The sequence below is a fragment of the Muntiacus reevesi genome, chromosome 6 (assembly GCF_963930625.1).
Source record: "Muntiacus reevesi chromosome 6, mMunRee1.1, whole genome shotgun sequence".
NCBI lineage: Eukaryota > Metazoa > Chordata > Mammalia > Artiodactyla > Cervidae > Muntiacus > Muntiacus reevesi.
Window position 1 is genome coordinate 86,303,510 of NC_089254.1, and position 16,947 is coordinate 86,320,456.

The 16,947-nt window shown below is 39.0% G+C and overlaps 1 protein-coding gene and 1 pseudogene across 1 annotated transcript in view; one reads left to right on the forward strand and one right to left on the reverse strand.

Moving 5' to 3' along the window:
• The window catches only part of GRM8 (glutamate metabotropic receptor 8), an 801,794-nt gene that overhangs the window by 496,175 nt on the left and 288,672 nt on the right, over nucleotides 1–16,947 (reverse strand). The gene's annotated exons all lie outside the window — the stretch shown is intronic.
• LOC136171048 (ATP synthase F(0) complex subunit C2, mitochondrial pseudogene) overlaps nucleotides 7,701–16,947 on the forward strand; it is a 35,722-nt pseudogene continuing 26,475 nt past the window's right edge.

Sequence of the window (16,947 nt, forward strand, 5' to 3'; positions counted from 1 at the left end):
ATAAAGAAAAGGCATAATTCTCACCCTTGAAGAGTACATGATATAGCTGGGTAATATAAGCAGGCATGTACACCAAGTTGCATTATTGAGTTCAAAGGATATCACGTAAATAGCATACAGAAATCCCTGCAGACTTGGAAAAAAGTTTAATGAATTGAGTTAAGCAAAGAAAACCATTAAGAGGTATGGATCTTACAAATTAAAATATATTTTTTAAAAAAAGAATGAGACTGTCCTGTGTTCTGGAAGCAGTAAATATTATCAAAAATGAATTTGTATAATTAAGATTGGGGAGGCAAAAAGGAAAAGTAGAGATGGATCCTTCAACTGTTTAACTAAGACTAAAGTTGCTATGAAATGAAATAGAGAAAGAGTTCAATTTCTAGAGTTCAACAGTATCAAAAAGCAGTGATGTTAAGAGGTCTGTCTGCGTTCCAGGAAACTCATTATCTAGATATCCAGGAAAGGGTTAGAATCAGATGATCATGATGCTGATGGTGAAAAGCTCAAGATTCCTTCCCTGAGGAACTAGGTCTCGTGACCTAGAAAGACCTATCCTCTCATGGGGGGCAAGGAAAAGGCCCTCAGAATCACACCTGGACACCAACCACAGCTGTATGGTGGATTAGCCTCAAGCAGGATGCAATTAATGGAAACATACTTTCCTACCTCAGGAAAAAAAAACGGGGGGGGGGATGGGCTTCAAACCTTTAAAAGAAAGAAAGCACTGGGTTTAATTAAGTTGCACACAATCATATGGGTGTTAAGGGCAATGCAACCAAATAGGAATCATGAAAACAGTTGAGCGCATAGAGGTTAATGATTGGACTAAGATTATCTAGAAATTGCTCTAGCCAGGTAAAAGCATAGCTGGACACAGCAAGTTCTTTCACTTGACTCAGTCTATCTTCTGTTCTCACTTAACTGGTAACTAAATCATTCTTCATGTGTTCTTCTCTAACCCCGCTTCCCTTGCTGCCCACAAATAGCATCTTGTACTCTTCTTTCTAAGCACTTATCACAGTTTACAGGTTGATAAACCTGTGCATGTTGGTGGATTATGTAAGTTGGAGTTGTGTTATGGAGGTATTGCTAGAGTTCAAATCTTGGTTCCAGCACTTATGAGTTGTAAATGTATCTCATGCCTCATGATAGTTATGGAAAGATTAAGAGTTAGTACATGTGAAGGTGGCAGAACAATGCCTGGCATGTAATAACAATTCAATAAATATGGCATCAATCCAAATGGATTCATGAGGGCAAGGACCTTGTCAATTTCATCTACCATCTCCTCTGCAAGACGAAGCACAGTATTTGGGATGTAGGGGAAGCTTAATGAGTATATGTGGAATGAATGAATAAATCATCACTCCATATTCGTCACCCATCAGCCTTTGAAACCTATGTAGGTGGTGGTGATGGTTTAGTTGCTAAGTGGTGTCTGACCCTTGTGAGCCCATGGATTGTAGCTTGCCAGAATTTCTCTGTCCATGGGATTCCCCAGGCAAGAATACTGGAGTGGGTGGCTATTTCCTTCTCCAGGGAATCTTCCCAAGCCAGGGATCAAACCCAATGTCTTCTGCATTGCAGGCAGATTCTTTACTGCTGAGCCACCAGGGAAGCCCTGATACATATGTAGATACACATTCATTCTGTCTCCTTGCTCTCAAGGACTAGGACAAGACATCATTCTTTTTGGGTGCCCCGTATATTGCTCATAATGATCAGACCTATACTTAACCCAGTATTTTCCTAATACTTAAGAAACCAAATTTAGAAAAATGTGGGTGGAGGAAAAATCCCCCAGAGTTCTCAACTATGCTATCAAAGTGATTTTACATTTTAAATATATAAGAATTCATAATTTTAGTATATATTTAAGAAAGGCAACGAAATAGCCAATCCCTCTTACTTATCAATTCTGAGTCTTTCAGCCACAAAATGTAATTATTTAGCTATGCACTAAATCATTCATAAAAGTATTTAGGGATGGGTCTCCACAGCATGCTTGTGACTTTCTAAAATTGATTTTAATAATGGTATACACAGAGGTTAAACCACAGAGTTAAAAATGAACATACCAGTCATTTCTAGGCCAGAGAAAGTAGCAGTATAAATAAATTGAAAGGTAAATAAATAAAATGTAGCTTCAAATGACTAGAAATATTAAAGTCAACAGACCACTAAACAGTATGAGGTTCCTCTTGAGGGTCAGGAACAGAAAGCTCAGTTCCTCTATGCCTGCAGTTAAGGTCATGGGGGAGGCAATTTCACTTAGACAGTCAAACAAAACACAGGAAGAGACCAGAACTGTTGGTTGGACCAGACCTGTGAGTCATTGTTTCTATGGAAGGAGATCAAACAGTCAATCCTAAAGAAAATCAACCTTGAATATTCATCGGAAGGACTGTTGCTGAAGCTGAAAGTCCAATACTTTGGCCACCTGATGTGAAGAGCTGACTCATTGGAAAAGACTGATGCTGGGAAAGAGTGAGGGCAAGAGGAGAAGCAGGCAGCAGAGGATGAGATGTTAGACAGCACCACCTACTCGATGGACATGAATCCGAGCAAACTCCCGGAGGTAGCGGAAGACAGAGGAGCTTGGCATGCTGTAGTCCATGGGGTTGCAAAGAGTCAGTCATGCCTTATGGACTGAACAACAACAACAACAGTGTTTTCCAGGCTTAGGTGAGAGCCTTTCCCTTCACAGTAGCCAAGATACAGAGACAATCTAAACTTCCATCATGGATGAATGGACAAAGATACACACATTCACACACACACACACACACACACCCATGGAAAATTATCCAGCTTGCAAGAGAAGGAAATCCTACCATTTGCAACAACATGGATAGACTGGGTTCACATCAAATTAAGTGAAATAAGCCAGCCATGGAAAGATAAATACTGCATAATATCACTTACACAGACATTCTAAAATAGTCAATGTAGAAACAGAGTAGAATGGTGGTTGCCAGGAACTTGGGGGAGAGGGAAATGGAGAGATACTGGTCAAAAAAGTACAAAGTTTCAGTTATGCATGATAAATATTATAGATCTAATGTATAGCAATATGACTATAGTTAATAATAATCCATTGTATGCATGAAATTTACTAAGAGGGTAGATCATAAGTGTTCTCACTATTAAAAAAAGAAGAAAGAAAAAGAAAATGCAGAGAAACAATAAGGATCTACTGTATAGCACAGGGAACTATATTCAGTATTTTGTAATAACATATAATGGAAAAGAATCTGAAAAGTATATATATATATGTATATATATATATATATATATGTAGATGAATGAATGAATGAATGAATCACTTTGATATATACTCAAAAGTAGCACAATATTGTAAATCAACTATACTTCAATTTAAAAAAAGAAAAAGACGAAAAAGAAAATGGTAACTATGAGGCAATGGATATGTTAATTTAACTTGGCTGTGGCAATTATTTTACAAAGTTGTATTTCAAAACATCAAGTTATACACCTTAAATATATACAGTTTTTATTTTTAATATTCTATTTATGTTGTCACTTATCCTTCAATAAAGCTGGGGAAATAAGTAAAATAAAATAAAGGGATTTTTAAAAATCCCTTAACTCAAATCCCACTATTACAGCGCATTTTCTTTGACTAAGAAAACTTTGACTCCATGGAGGTTTGGAGCCACGTGCTGAAAGATTGTGCAAAGCCACAGGATAAACATGGCTTATTTTCCTGCAAATTAAGTGTGACTTGAAGATTTGAGGCAGAGGGAGGTGAATGTTTTAACCGTTCATTTAAACCATTTGTTTCTTTAAACAAATGGATCAATTGTGCTGCAGAATCCAAGATTTGCATGCATTTTAAAAACAAAACAGGAAACTACAAAGAATCATCATGCTTGGAGTAGATCATTTTAAGCTACCCAGGAATTTGTGCTGAAGAGGGAAATGTCATGGGGGAGACTTATTCAGAAAGAAGAGGGCAGAAAGGTAAAGTCCACAATTTGGCTGAGACCCAGACCTGCTGAGGAAGAGGGGCTGGGAAACCCAGGTATAGGGGAACAGGAATTCTCAACACCCAAAGAGGAAGGCAGCAACTAAAACTAACAAAACCCTAGCAAAGTAGATTATCAGTCCAAGGAAATACTGTATGGGGATGGAGAGGAGAAAAACCTCAAGATTGGGGTGAAACAAAGCCAGAGCATCAGAACTGCATCTACTTGCTGACTCAGCAAATGAAAAGGGAAGCAAAGACACACACATGCACCCTCATATGGATCCAGAATGAATGCTGATAATTTTGTGTGTAGAGAATGAAAACAGAGATCAACAAATATAAAGAGGAAAGTGCTTAAGGTGTCCAGATGAACCTACCTTGTCAGAAAACAATACACGTGTATAACCTCCAAACCATATATCCCAGCATACTAACTTCACCAAGTACTATGACTCTTCTGTATATTCCTGTTTCTGTCATGTTAAATAAATTTTGCTCCTTAATATAAACTTGGGAAGCAGTTTTGTCTACTAGTTCAGTGCTATCAGAGGCAACAGACAATCTGATTGAGGAACACAAGTTGGCCACTCAGCTCACTATTTTCACATCTTCATGCAACAGTATAAGCACGCTTGCTTTCATCTGTATGTTACTCCTAACAAGCCTGATTATTCCACCAGGGCTGGCAAAGATGTCAGTATTAAGATGGTAATCTTTTCTTAGACCATGATGCTTAGAATCAGTTATGAACAAGTAGTTGCAGACACACAAGTACGACCCCATGATAGAATTACCATGTGATTGGCTGAAAGGAATTGAAAAAATGATAGATATTTGAACTTGAAAAAGCTGAACACTTGCCCTATGGTATTTTTCCTTAAAACTCAATTCACATTGTATTTATAAGAACATAGGAAGAAAGCTGAACAAGCAATAAGACCAGAAGAATAGTTTTCATTCCTATAATTTCCATGATGGATAGGCTCTTTGTGAAGGAGTAAGTTTCTAAAAGCAAGTTAGGGGTCCTGCCACATTTAATTTCTTTTCATAATTAGTCAGCAGGGTTGTGGTAGGGACTCTCAGACTCCACAGTATCCATTCATCCCTCTTCCTCCTAATTGTAGAGTCCTCTAAAATTTATGTAAGGACCTACTGTATAGCACAGGCAACTCTACTCAATACTGTATAATAAATGATATGGGAAAAGAATCTAAAAAGTAATGGATATATGTATATGTATAACTGATTCACTTTGCTGTGCACGTGAAACAAACATAGCATTGTAAATCATCTATGTGTGTGCTCAGTCATGTCCAACACTTTGCAAACCCACGCACTATAGCCCACCTGGCTTCTCTGTCCATGAAGTTTTCTAGGGAAGAATACTGGATCAGGTTGCCATTTCCTATCCCAGGGGATCTTCTGAACCCAGGGATCCAACCTGACCCTCTTGCATCTCCTGTATCAGCAGGCAGATTCTTTCCCACTGGGCCACCTGGGAAGCCCAAATCAACTATACGCCAATAAAAATGTTAAATAAATGACAAAAAAAAAACACTTCCCTCCCCATGCTGTTCCTATCTAAATGAGAACACTAGGTCTCTGAATTATCATTTCCTAATTGTATGATATTGGGCAAGTCCCCAGGCATCTTTGAGACTAGGTTTCCTCATCTGTAACATGAAGGCAATAGTAACTATCTCACTGATTGCTATGTGTATTAAGTGAGATAATACATATAAGATGTGGTTTACTACAATACCTACCGTACAGAAGGCACTCAGATGATAACAATGAAAACTTTCTTTGGTATAGTTGTTGTTCAGTCACTAGCTTGTATCTGACTCTTTACAACCCCATGGACTGCAGCACACCAGGCTTCCCTGGCCTTCACCATCTCCCAGAGTTTGCTCCAATGCAGGTTCATTGAGTCAGTGATGCCATCCAACCATCTCATCCTCTATAGTAAAATGCCATTCATATAAGACAATAACACCCTCACATGAGTTTGAGACCCATTGGTTGTCAGGCAAACACTTTGTGCTATGTTCCTCGTCATACTCATGGGTCACACTGCCACTAAAGCACATTCTATCCCAAATATCATCAATGCAAGACATTATTTTTGCAAACCCAGTGTCTGGGGTTGAGATGTACTCGTGGAATGTAGATTCTGCCCTTTGTCAAGTTAAATGCTTCACATGAGATTGTATTCTCAATGTTGTTTCTTACTAGTGCCACATTCTATACAACTAAGCTGACCATACCAGGCTTGGCTAAGCAATAATTACAGCAGTGTGTATCATCCAGCACCTTCCAAGACTTAGTGATTTCACAAAAACAAAATTAAGTTTGAAAAAAGAAAATGCCCTCTTAGCCTCTAGGGAACTGATTGGGACAATGAGTGGCATCAGTTAACCCAAGATTCAGAGTGGAACAGGGCCTTTCTCTTACACCTGAAACATGGAGATAAGCCTGAAACTTTAAAAAAAAAAAAAAAGTGCTTAAAACTGAAGGGAAAAATGAGCCTTTTCTTTTGTGGATTAAAATAGAAACTTTCCTCCTCCACCTTCAATTCTAACTCTTCATCCCAGTTATATCAGGGCAGAAGATATGGAGCATTTCTTCTTTTAATCTATTGCTTCATCTTTATTTTTAAAACAATCAATTTTGCCCAGGCTAACATGTTTGTAGTGTTTCCTCTTGCATGTTTCTGATTAGAGTCACCACTCTAGTTTGACCCAGTTTTCTAAGCTGATTTTTCTCAGCCATGGAGCTGCAGGCTGAGTGACTTCACAGTTCATCTGCTTCCATTCCCGTATGCCATAGTCCCTGGAACCTTCTTGGCTGCCTCTGCTGGGCATTTCTGGGCACTTTATAAAGTGGTCACTGCTGTTGCTTTTCTCTACCCAGGTCCCTGGAGAGTATATGGGCCCAGGTCACACCGCTTCAGTGGTGGCAGACCTAAAACCAGACTGCAGGGTCTTTGGTTCACCATGTAGACAAGAGCCCTTGAACCTCTGCAAATCAAATAAGAAATTTAAAAAGAACTTCAACTGAAGTACTATACTGGGTGGCCTCATTTAGGCACAGTCTTATTCTAGGACTCCTGGCTATATCGTAATAGCCCCTGGTAAAGGCTGGGCTGTTTTTTACGATTATCATTTGTACACCACCCCTCCTCTTTTTTTGTCCTTTCTCTTCCTTTGAGAATGTTTTTGACTTTGTCCAGTTGAATAGCTTGCTGCTTGGCTGGTTGTCCTGGCTAAGAGCCCAGCCTAGAACTAGTGCCCACCGTGTAATCACTGCAGATTACAAGATTGAAAAGGGGGCTTTGTATGTCATTATTTGCTTGCTTGGCCAGTTGTCAGGTTATTTGTCTGCCTCTACCTTGAAACAAAGGCAATGATAATGAGGGACAGAGTTTTACACATTCTAGTTTATTATCTCCACAGCAGGTTTTTACGCAGGACTGTGATCCACGTTCAAGTTCTACCCATCCATTCAAACTCAGTCCATGTGCCCCTGCTGCCCTGAGACTTCCCTCACCCCCTCTCTCCTGCTTCCTTCTCTGAAGGGGCACAGCACTTCTCACTTCTCCCATGATGGTTACTTCCAACCACGTATTAAAACAGTTCACATCATTTTGTGTCTCCCCTACTCACTCACAAGTTCCCTGAGAAGAGCCCGCTGGCCTGTTCCATCCATGAAGCCTTCTCAGGGCCCTGCATGCCTCTGCCACGTGCCCGAAAATGCTGAGCCGAAGGGCAACAGCACAGCCAGTGCATCTCTTCACCCCGAGCAGGAGCAGGTCGCCTGCTTCATCTTCTGGAGCGAGGTCTTGCTATAGCTAAAGCAGGCAAGTTAGAGCCCTTCCTAAGAATCACATCTGTACTATGACAAGACAAGTTCACATGATTGTTTAAATACTTTTACACCCAGAAAAATAGCAAACAAGATAATGCTCAAATACAAAAGTGGTGGCAAAAGCTATAAACTCCAAAGTTGGTTAGATTTACAAATAATCACTATTAAACATGAAAGTGGGATCTGCCTAGAAACATTTCTTTTGAAAAGTTCCTCCACTCTTACATCAGATGGGGTAGAAATAGTTTCTTCTAAATATGTAGGATAAATGAAAACATTTCCTCTTCTTTAAAAGTTCAAATGTGATTTATAATTAAAATGCACGTTGGCATCTTTCCACAATACTTCTCCTCATCTGGATTGGAGTAAAAATTTGACAAAATGAGTAAAGCCTGTTGAAATCACAATTTTTTTTTTCTAGGTAGTAAAATTGACGGGGGTGATTTCTTTAAACCTGCAAAAAAAGTTTTAAAGTTAAAAAACTACTTTCTGGATTGATTACATAAGCAGACAAACCTCCAAACATCCACATTCCCAACTAAAGAGAACAGCATGGAGGTCCTTTCTTACTATATTGAGAATGTGTCTATTTTAAAAAGCACCAAATCTCCTGATAATGAAATAGTCATCGTGTGGTCAAGATAACCACCCTGCAGACCTCAGTGCTATTATTTTTTTTTTCATTCCACATGTCTTTTGTCCTTCCTTCCTTATATCATTTCCCCATTTCAGACTGTAAAAGTAGCTGGAGGGCTGAGACCATATTGCCAATAGTTCACTCTAATTGGAAGCAGTAGGTGCTTAAGCTTCATTACCTGACGGGGAGCATCACAATAACGAGCTCAGTTTGTAGGTCAGCGCTAATAAGGCCAAGGTCCTGGGCCTGACACGGGTGAACGTTTGCTCTGCTTCGTGACCATAAGCCAAATGCCTCGGTCTGGTCAATGCCATTGCTCACCCAGTGTGCCATGGGGGGGTGGAGTGTGGACCATCAGAGGGGTGTGAATGAATGCTCTAGTTCAAGTTCCCAACACGAGCAACGCTGGGGAAGTACAATCAAACATGGTGAATCCCAGAAGGACCAGACTGTGGTCAAGGTCAGAAGCAGGCACGGTGGTTCTCACTTCCGTTTCTTTCTCTAACACACTTAAGTAGGAGCCACACTTTCATTAGGAACACAGACTCATGAGCACTGGCCATCAGAGAGGGTACTCATTGGGCAGGTGAAGGGGGTGACTTCTATCATTTCAGGGGGCACATATTTTGAAAAATGGACCCTGGTTGATAATGAAACCCAGCACTAAGTTGAAATTCAATCAAGTGGGGCAGTGCATATCAATGCCTTCAGGATCTTTTTAAAATGCAGTTTCTGATTCAGTAGGTTGGGGAACCTGAGATTCGGTGTTTCTAAATAAACTGGCAAGTGGTGCCAAGGCCGCTGGGCCCTTGAACCTCATTTCAAGTATTAAGTTGGTGCAAAAGTAATAACGCTTTTGCACTACTGAACTTTGCCATTTGATATTGGAATACATTCTTAAATAAGCATGATTATGTTATACATCATTTTAATAGGCATTTCTCATTTTTTGTCAATGACTTATGACTGGCTGTGTATTTTATATTTATTTTAGACTATGGAAATTATGTTAGACAAAAACCAAATGCAAGTGGTTTCCTTATTCAAGTTCACAATGGTTCTTAAAGCAGCAGAAACAACTCATAACATCAACACATTTGGCCCAGGAACTGCTAACAGATGTACAGTGCAGTGGTGGTTCAAGAAGTTTTACTAAAGAAATGAGCCTTGAAGATGAGGAGCATAGTGGCTAATCATCAGATGTTGACAATGACCAACTGAAAGCTATCATTGAAGCTGAACCTCTTAAAAGTACATGAGAAGTTGCTGAAAAATTCAACGTTGACCATCCTCTGGTCATTTGCCATTTGAAGCAAATTGAAAAGGTTAAATCACATTCAATAAGTGGGCGCCTTATGGGCTGACGGAAGATCAAAAAAATCATTTTGAAATTTCATCCTCTCTCATTCTACATAACAAAAACAAACCACTTCTCAGATTGTAATGTGGAACAAAAAGTAGATTTTATATGACAACTGGTGATGACCAGCTCAGTGGTTGGACTGAGGGTCCATTTGCATGGAACATAGTGGAATAGCTCTTTGGGTAATCCAATGTGGAACCCTATCCATTTTTCCACTCTTAGTTGAGGTCTCCTATGTGACAGATGATAAGGCAGTTGAAATTAGGTTTACAGAATCATGTTCACAGAAGTGCCTCAAATGAAGGTGAGTCACCCATGAGTTCAATGGAGAGTAAACAGATGGAAAAATTTACCTTCATACACAGATTGATTTAGACATTTGCCAAAAGAGCTTTTCCCTTTTCTAAGGTAGGCATAACCCTAATATTTTCCCTTATAAAGGACTCATTTTACCAGTGAGTTTGACAAAAGTTTAAATACTAAATGCCAAAGCTAAATATATACATTAATACTTTCCGTATCTTCCCAGATAGATCAACTGACCCCTTCCTGGGCTAAATACTATCGGCATTCAAATAAAGCTGAGATCCTTAGGTTAGTTACTGTAGAGTTGTAACAGTCCTCATCAGAATCACGAATGTAACTGTGGAGACTTTACAGTGATCCCTCAGCAGCATGACAGAGAAAGCTGATACAGACCTTCTTCTGACTCTGAACACATGGAAAGTTGGAGCAAATATAGCCAAAATAAATATTATAATGTAATTTTAACGTGAAGGAAAGATTGAAGATTCTCAGGAGTCATGAGCAAATAGGTAAGTCAAAGTCAGGATGTAAGTAGGAGCTGGGGCTCAAAATAACCCAAAAGGGGTATTACGAAAATATGGGCTCTGAAGGCCAGGCCTGGTGTCCTGGCCTTGGATCTTGGCCCAGTGAGGAACCAGAACTGAACACCTGGCCCCTGGGGCTTCCCAGGCCTTGAAAAGAGGACAGGAAAACCCCACCCCTGCCCAGAGAGTCTGAAGCAAAGCCTAAGCTCTACCCTAAACGGACTTCAATGATTAAGATGTTAAGGTAGTAATAAAAAGAAATTTGGAAGTAATATTTACCACTACCCATCTTAAATTCAAACTGTCCCAGGAAATAGAAAAAAGTTACCCAAACCTTTTGTGACCTTGCTACCCAAAGGATAACTCAACAAAGCTAACACATGCATTTGCCACATAGGAGATTTTTAAAAGTAGAGAAAAGGTACATCCATTCTAGCAAATATAACCTGCTGACTCATATCTAGACACACATATAACAATTCCAACCCTCTAATATTAATATCATCATTAGGGCCTGACATCAAAACTTGCTCTGTTCTTCCCACACATTGTCCAGTTTCTTATTTAAAAAATATTTTATCTTCTATGAAGCAGGAGACCCCCCAAGCAAGGTTCAAGAAGAACTTTCAGCTTATGTTCTGGCATGGTATATGCTATGCTTTTACTTAGCCTTCATGAGCCTCCTTTAATAGATGCTGAGAAAAAAGATAACAAATTGCTCATAAACATGTTCTCCATTTTGTAGTAGATTGCAAGTCAGTATAAGTATAAAGAGAAATGAAAAGTTCTAACCTTTCAACAAGTTTGTTACAAACTGAGTCAACCATGACCCAAAAGCACATGTACTTTTACATGTACATGTAGTACAATGTTACTCCATATCTTGATTTAGTGACACAGATCAAGTGGTTGGCAGAAGGGCACAAACCTAAGAATCCACAGGCTACATCCTGATACCAGCTAGTGCTATGAGTCAGACCAAGTCACTTAAACTTTCCAGGTCTGGATTTTGTTTTTTTTTTTTTCCTTCCTTAATGAAATGAAGAGGTTGAATGATTTGTCTCTTAACTTTCTCCCAATCTGAACATTTCATGATCCTATGACAGTGTAACTGGCCCCGAGGCCTTCCTATCATAAAAGCAACCTTTTCATTCCACTTCAGTTTCTGAAGATTTTGATGTCCTTTCTCTTCAGTCCAAACCACTCACTTGAAAAACCTGAACTGAAATGAAGACTTCATTCATTCAAAGATAAGCTGAAAAATAGCTGCCATCAGAAGCTCCTTAATGCCTCGCTGTGAAACTGACTGAACTGTAAATGTCCTCCAAGGAAGAGGTGCTGACATTTATGGCCAACTTCAGCTCACAGGTGAGGAAACCAGGATTCTGAAAGGTCCTGTAATTTACCAGATGCCATACAGCATTTGGGCGGGCAAGGTAAGTCCTCATTTATGCTTTGTAATTCCTGATCCATCCACAAATCCATTCAAGCAAGACTTACTGAACCTTTACTAGACACTGCTAGACACTAGCACTAAGGAAATACAACGTATTAAATACACAGAGTACTAAGACAAACTCATTGCCCTCAAAGAGACCAGAGTCTAGAAGAAAAAGGGGAGAGTCACAAAACGCTAAAACACTCGCCAAAGCAGAGGTATTTGTGGGATCCTTTGAGAATCCAGAGAAAGGGCTGTTTCATTGTGCTTGAAGAGACATGGAAAGTTTCATAGAGGAGGAGACAACTGAGCTGTATTCTGAAAAATTAGAAGTCTGTAAGGCATGCAGGACATGGGGGGAAAGGCAGAGAGCACAGCACATGCAAAGACACTGAAAGCACACACATGTTTGTGTTTGACAGACTAAGCAATTGGATAAGCTTGAACCTAGGATACAGGTTAGGGATGTAAGGAGACATGGAAGAAGAAAAAGGCAAGAATAATATTGCAAAAAAATAAATAAAAAGCTTTGACTTTTGCCTAGGAGATGAGGAATGAGCCACTAAAAGACCATCAACAGATACGGGACATAGTTATCCTTGCTTTCAACACAGGGCATGCTCCTATAAAAGAGGGGACAAGAAAAGCCAGCTAATGATTTAGAGAATAAATTGATTACCACAGAAATGAGAGCACTGAGAGGCTAACACATGTCTATTGCTCTTTCCACTAGTTTGTGCTGCATTTCATTCCCTCCAGCCTGAAAGTGTCATTCGCCACATAAACCCCATTCCCCTAGGGAAGACTTTGGAGAAGCTCAAGATTCCTGGAGGGACCAGGGTTAGGATCAGAGCCAACTGCTGCTCATAGCTGGATCAGTGAGTAAAGGCTGAACTGGTCCCAAGAGAACCAGGGTCCAAGGAATCCAGAGACCCACAAGACTCAGTCATAGGTGGCACTGAAGTAGGCATCCACACATCTGGGTTACATCTCATCAGGTGGTTTACTAGTGTAGTAGCTTTGTAACTTTCACAAGGTTATTTCATTTCTCCAAGACTCCAGGTCATAGTAACACCTGCATTTGATCATGTATACATTAAACAAATGATGTACATGAGGCACTCAGCACTGATCTGTCACATGGAAAGCATTCTACAATCCACAGTTGTGATTATTATCACTTAGCATCCTGCGGTCAAGCGCCTTGCCTATTCCTAAAGAAGTCTGGAACCTGGCAGATGGTTCACAAAACTCTCCTCAAGGTCTCATCCCTTATCTTCCCTCTAGAGATCTCAGAGAGAAAATATTGCATTTAAAGGGCCTCTACTTGGTTCCACAGTAGCAATTCTTACATTCTTAAGAAGCATATTCATGCTAAGTTCCAAAAAGGATCAGATCTACTCTTGGAGTAGCTAATAACATTTTTAAAAACCATTTTATTCCTTCTACCCCTGAGTAGACCCTCTTTCAAGAAGAACAAGGAATACTAGAACCAAAATATATGTTACAGGCTTATATTTCGTATGAAAAAAGTAGCATACTTATACCTCTATCTTCCTATCTCACAGTAGTTCTGTTAGCTAAGAGTTGGGGTTAAGAATGTCCCTTTAGATGGGATCTTTAATGAATTTTCATCCACTCATTTCCTGCCTTCATGAATTAAAAAATGAAAATAAAGCTAAATCATTTACATTGCCGGAAATTTTCATAAGTCTCAGCACTGTATAAAAAGTTGGCAATATTAAGAGACCAGCAATAAATATTTCTTGCATAATGAAGCCAGAGGAACAAGGAAGGGAGAAGAGGAGACCTTTGGGGAGACTTTTGCCTAAATAATTCTTCAAAACTCTGAAACTTTACTGATGACTTTTACAAACTATAGTCATAATGGAAGTGCTTCCTAGAACTGCAACCTGATAGAGCATTTGGAGAACTTCTGTCAAGCATTTTAGATCAAAGCTGTGGGTTTGAAGTTGAGGTTAATTTCCTCACTTTGTAATGCCAGTACAATGAAGATCACAAAAGTTTTAGAAGAAAGGGACTGATTAATTGAATTTAACTCTGTATTTTCGGGGTAAGTGGTTGGCAAATGTTATGTTCCCCAAAATATAGTTGATTGAATTGAGCACTCAGGTAAGTCAAACACCCAAACTTACTGAGCTTGTTTTGGTTAGTTTGACAATCTGCTTTTTCAATTTTGTTTCACTTTGATTAGTCAGACCTTAGACTGAAACGAACAAATGGTCTGGTTGACCTTCTGGTAGAAAGAAAAATACTGTAGAAAAACAGTCATAATAAAGTAGAGATAGGATACTACAAGGATGTATTATACAATATTGGGAATATAACCAATACTTTGTAACAACTGTAAATAGAGTGTAAGCTTGAAAATGTATATTAAATTTTTAAATTTTAAATGAATGATACAGGTATGTGGGAAATGATACCATTTTTGTTAAAATATACTTATCTTGTCAAAAGATAAACACTGTGTACATAAGTACAAAAAATTATCTGGAAGGATTTATCCTAAGATAATAGCAGTGAGTTTCTCTAGTTAATAAAATTTGGAATAATTTTTATTTTCTTTTTATGTGTCATCTCTCTCTTTCTTTCTCTCCCCTACTCTTTTGTGCTCTCTCTCTCTCTCACACCCTGTTAGCATCTCTTCAATATAAAACCAGCTATTAATTACTGAAATATACCATGTAGTCCCAACTATGTATATAAACCAAACCATCAAAAACTTCTGCTTAGAGTTATTAGTATAACAAGTTAAAGCAAATGACCACACAGTAATGATTGTCATCCCCAGTTTCTGGCTCACCATGTTCCTTACAATGCACTGTTTCCCATAGTTTAAGTTTAACACTGTGAGGTAGACATTCTTATTATTCTACTTCTACAGATAAGGAAAACCAAGGATGCTGCATAATTTGTCAAAATAGGTAGGTATGCTATTTTTTTTTTAATGAAATATAAGCCTGTAACATATATTTTAAAACTAATCAGTTGTAAAAGTCCAAAACTTCTGATGGTCCAAACCAATAATGGCCATGTGTGTGTACGTTAGTTGCTCAGTCATATGTGACTCCTTGTGACCCCATGGATGGTAGCCCACCCGGCTCATTTATCCATGGAATTCTCCAGGCAAGAATACTGGAGTAGCCATTCCCTTCTCCAGGAGATCTTCCCAACCCAGGGATCGAACACAAGTCTCCCGCATTTCAGGCAGATTCTTTTCCATCTGAGCCACCAATAATGGCAGAGACTGCTCTTATTCACCACACTAAGGTGTTAACAAAAAGTCACAGATATGTACAAAAGCACCTTCAGTAGTGTTAAGCTAGTAAATTTTGATAATTTACTTCTGCTTTGTCTCATCTGAATTGATATAAAGGCAGCAGCTACATTCACCAACTTCACCCAGTTTGCTCTATTTTTCAGTTTTTTCTTAAGCTTTCCACTCTGTCTTCTGGTTGTTATGTGTTAAACTTCCTTAGCCTGTTAACTGGTGTGCCTTTCTCCTAGGGAAAGGGATACATGAAGAAGATAGTGTCATATGGCTATTCAATGGATTACAGCACAGCTGTAAAATATATTAAGGATAATCATGAAGGACTTTATGAACTGATATGGAATGATTTCCAAGACACAGTGTTAAGTGAAAAAAGCAAAGTGCAAAAGAGTATCTAGAATATGACACTCTAAGGAAAAAATATTTGCAAGAAAATACATGTGCAAGTGCCCACTTGTGCAAAGAAAATATGAGAAGGATTAAACTGAAACCAGAGAGACTGGTTATGTAAAGGGGGTAGATGGGAAAGAGCTGGAAAGAAGAGGGAATGGGTGTGAAGTAGCAGGGACAAGACGGAGTGACACCCCTCTGAGTATGTCATTTGGTTAAGTTCTAGCTCGTAGAAGCATAGTTATGTTTCATATGTTCACATAACCCCCAAGCAATCAATAATTAAAACTATCTTTGAGGAATGAGGGTGGAAATACCAAAATGCAATACTAAACTAAATTAATGAATCTCACTCTATTACAAAGGAATCACACTGAAGGGATGGGGAATAATAAAACTAACTTAAATAATTGTGGAAAACAGTGTCTTGACTGGATAGTGTAAAACTAAAGATAAAAATAAGTATATCAATGCTATAATTAAGTCAATACGTGTGTTTCTTATAGTAATATGGATTACAATTCTGGAAGTACTTTATATGCATGCACATGACAGTGAAAGTGAAAGTTGCTCAGTTGTGTCTGACTCTTTGTGTCCCCATGGACTATAGAGTCCATGGAATTCTCCAGGCCAGAATACTGGAGTGGGTAGCCATTCCCTTCTCAAGGGGCTCTTCCCAACCCGGGAATCCAACTGGGGTCTCCTGCATTGCAGGCAGATTCTTTACCAACTGAGCTATCAGTGAAGCCCATGCACGCACATAGAATTCAATAAATAAATAAATGTATAATAGAAATTATATTGTATTATGCAGGTTAGTATCCTTGTGTATATTTCCCACCTCTGCCCACTGAGAAGGCTTAGAGCAATGACTTCCCAGTAGTAAAAAAGCACACCTACCATGAAGGTCACAGTTTCTAAACCCTATTCCCCAGCAAAAGAAAACTTGGGAGAAGTGGTTGATTCTAGGATAAGGGTAGGGAAAATATAAATGAGCCTGGAATAATAGTGTGAAGCAAAAAGATGCTAAAAAAACTTTTATAAAAGATAGGGCTTATCAAGAGAGCACCAATCTGAAGAAGCTCCTAGAAAACCAAAGTTGAGACAAGCTGAGTGAAAAAATTAAATAA